This window comes from Nematolebias whitei, chromosome 8 (assembly GCF_014905685.2).
Source record: "Nematolebias whitei isolate Nwh7 chromosome 8, NemWhi1, whole genome shotgun sequence".
Classification (NCBI taxonomy): Eukaryota; Metazoa; Chordata; class Actinopteri; order Cyprinodontiformes; family Rivulidae; genus Nematolebias; species Nematolebias whitei.
In genome coordinates this window covers 38,995,233-38,998,876 of record NC_056505.1, presented here as the reverse complement: position 1 = coordinate 38,998,876, position 3,644 = coordinate 38,995,233, and positions in this window count along the sequence as shown.

Genomic DNA, 3,644 nt, shown 5'->3' with positions numbered 1-3,644 from the left:
GAAAATGCAAGAGAAAGACTAGTAAAGGTCATAGAAACTGTGGCTCAGGAAGTGGGAAAGATTATTGAGTATCAAGTCTGCTGAAAAGAATGTAGAAGGGGAAGGCAGTAGGGCCTGATGACATACCAGTGGAAGTTTTGAAATGTCTTGAAGATATGGCAGTGAGATTTTTGACTGAAATATTCAACAGCATTTTTGAGAGTGACAAAATGACTGAGGAATAGAGTGTTCTGGTGTCCATTTTTAAGAAAAGAGTGATGTGCAGAGTTGTAGCAACTACAGGGGAATTAAGTTAATGAGTCACACAATGAAGATCTGGGAGAGAGTTGTGGAAGCTAGACTTAGACGAGAGGTGACTGTGAGCAGCAGTATTGTTTCATGCTGAGAAAGAGTACAACAGATGTCGTCTTTGCTTTGAGAATGCTGATGGAGAAGTACAGAGAGGGTCAGAAAGAACTCCATTTTGTCTTTGTAGATTTAGAAAAAGCATAAGACAGAGTGCCAAGAGAGGAGGAGTGGTATTGCATGAAGAAATTTGGAGTGGCAGAGAAGTATGTTAGACTAGTTGCTTCCATCTGAACTCAGGTTGCCCAGATTTAGGACAAACAGATATAAAAACTCATTGATCTCTGTAGCCATCAGGCTTCTCAATTAACAGCAGTGATTTTTGTACTTTTAATTTAGTATGTTAATGTTTTGTCAAGTACGGGAGTTTTATGTGTCTGATGACTGTGAAACAAATTTCCCCTTGAGCATAATAAGGATTCTTGAACAAAAACTTTGTACAGAACATGTATGAGGATAGCAGGACGGTGGTGAGACGTGTTGTAGGAGTGACAGACAGCTTCAAGGTGGAGGTGGGAGTGCATCAAGGATCGACTCTGAGCCCCTTCTTGTTTGCTCTGGTGATGGACTGACTAACAGATGAGGTCAGGCCAGAATCTCCATGGACTATGATGTTTGCAGATGATATTGTGATTTGTGGTGAGAGCATGGAACAGGTGGAAGAGAGCTTGGACAGGTGGAGGTATGCATTTGAAAGCAGAGGAATGAAAGTAATCCATAGTAATACAGAGTACATGTGTGTGAATGAGACAGAGGCAGGTGGAATAGTGAGGCTACAAGGTCACAAAAGTGCAGGACTTCAAGTACTTGGGGTCAACAGTCCAGGAAAAAAGGGGAATGTGGTAAAGAGGCTAAGAAAATAGTCCAGGCAGGATGGAGAAAAGTTTCAGGAGTGATTTGTGATAAAAGGGTGTCAGCAAAGGTCAAAGGAAAAGTTTACAAGACAGTGGTGAGACCAGCTATGTTATATGGTCTGAAGACAGAGACATGGACAAAAAGACAGGATAAAGAACTGGAAGTGGCAGAAATGAAGATGTTGAGGTTCTCCTTAGAAGTGACAAGGATGGATAAGAATAGGAATTGTGAGAATCTGTGTTCTTTTTTGTATTTTTTTATTCTTGTGTTTATGTACTTTTGCTTCCTGCCTTCCCCAGCATTTCTTCCTTTATGTTGCCAGCTCCTGCTCCACCTGTTCCCAATCCCATTCACCATAGGTGTTCACCATTATGTCTTGTTAGTGTCCCTTTAGGTTCAGTGTAATTTGTGTTTCCTGGTGGTCTGTGGATTGTGCTTCCCGCAGCCTGTTGTGTCATGTTCTGCTCCTCCTTGTTTCCCTATGCACAAGTAAATTTAGCTACCACCACATCTTATGTTTTGTGTCTTTTTAAAATAAATTATTTTTTCTTTATTTATCTTCGAGTCTCTCATGTCAGTCTGCACCTTGGGTTCAACACTACCAAAAACATGATAGGAAGGAGATCATCAGAGGTACAGCACAGGTTGAACAACTTGGAGATAAAGTTCGAGAGGCCAGACTGAGATGGTTTGGACATGTTCAGAGGAGGGACAGTGGTTTGAACATGTCCAGAAGAGGGACAGTGGGTACATTGGTAGAAGGATGTTAGAAATGCAGCTGCCAGGACAAAGACAAAGAGGAGATATATGGATGCACGTAGAGAGGACATGGAGGTAGTTGGAGTGAGGACAGAGGATGTAGAGGACCGAGTGAGATGGAGGAGGATGACCCTAAAAAAGGGAACTCTTGAAAGAATATTTTAAACAAAAGAAAAAACATATTTTTTAAATGTACACAAATTCTCCCTTTAATGTTCATATGACTATGAACATATATATATATATATAATTCTTTATCTCATTTGATCTTTATGATTCTAACTCGGCAGCACGGTGGCGCAACTGGTAGAGCTGCTGCCTCTCAGCGAGCAGGTCCTTGGTTCAAACCCCGGTCCAGGGGCCTTTCTGGGTGGAGTTAGCATGTTTTCTCCGTGCATGCGTGGGTTTTCTCCGGGTACTACGGTTTCCTCCCACAGTCCAAAAACATGCATGTTAGGCTGATTGGTAACTCTAAATTGTCCCTAGGTGTGAGTGAGAGAGTGAATGGTTGTTTGTCTCGTTTGTCTCTATGTGGCCCTGTGATGGACTTGCAACATGTCCAGGGTGTACCCCGCCCCTCGCACAGCGACCGCTGGACATGGGCACCAGCGACCCCCATGACCCAAAATGGAATAAGCGGGTAAAGAAAATGGATGGATTCTAACTCGAGAAACAACAGAAAAAAGCCCAACATAAACTCAGCAGAGCATATTGTAATGGGACTGTACTACCTGTTGAGTCATCAGCACTATAATTCGTTGTTTAATCCATGTGAATGAGCTGTTTTGTCTAGCAACAATAAGCATATTTTCATGGATTTCCTTCCATGAAAAAAGGCCAGATGGGTTTCCAGAACGAGAGCCTGTGAGATAAACACAAAGTCTTTTTGTTGCTGATGGGAATCAGTCTGGACTCAGACTGCTGTGGTCACGTGAATTGGTCAGCATGGCAGTAATGTGAAGAGTGAGTGCTCAGCATGATAAACACAGCTTTTATTTGTACAGATTTTCCCAGAAGGAGTGTATTGTTCCCTTGACCTTTGACCCTGAGAATCAGAGTATTCACATGATGACTGGGTTGCCTGTTCTGATGAAGTGCTTATAACTGTGTGAAGTATACAGTATAAGCTACTGAGGTTCTTCATGTCACAATGTATTTATCTTTAGTTTAACTAACTGTTTTTAATGTATTTTGCTATGCATTTATTGACTGTCGCTGAAGGCAAAAGGGCCATTATGTTTTTGCTTGTGTCTGTCTGTTTTGTTTGTCTTTTCTGTTAGCAAATGATCTCATCAACCGCATGACAGATTTGAATCAAACTCTCCGTAAGTAATCACTGGATGCCTATCTACATCTAAATAACTTATGGAGTCAGCTCAGTTTAAGATGGCCCCCACAGCTAAGCAAACTTAGCAAACACAAAAATGGGTTTAATTCAGTCGGTTTTGCAAGTATTACAAGCAACACAAACTACGTGTGCTAAATAATTACCCAACATCACTTTTTAAAATGTTAGCATTAAATAGTAGGGTCAACTCTGCCTGTTAGCAAAATATACCATGAACTACTGAACAGACTGTAGGTCGTAGATCAATGATTGACTTTGTAGCCATGCCATATGATTTGTGGCTATTTGTAATGTTGCTGCTGATCTGTTTCATGTTGCTGCTGATCTGTTTCATGTT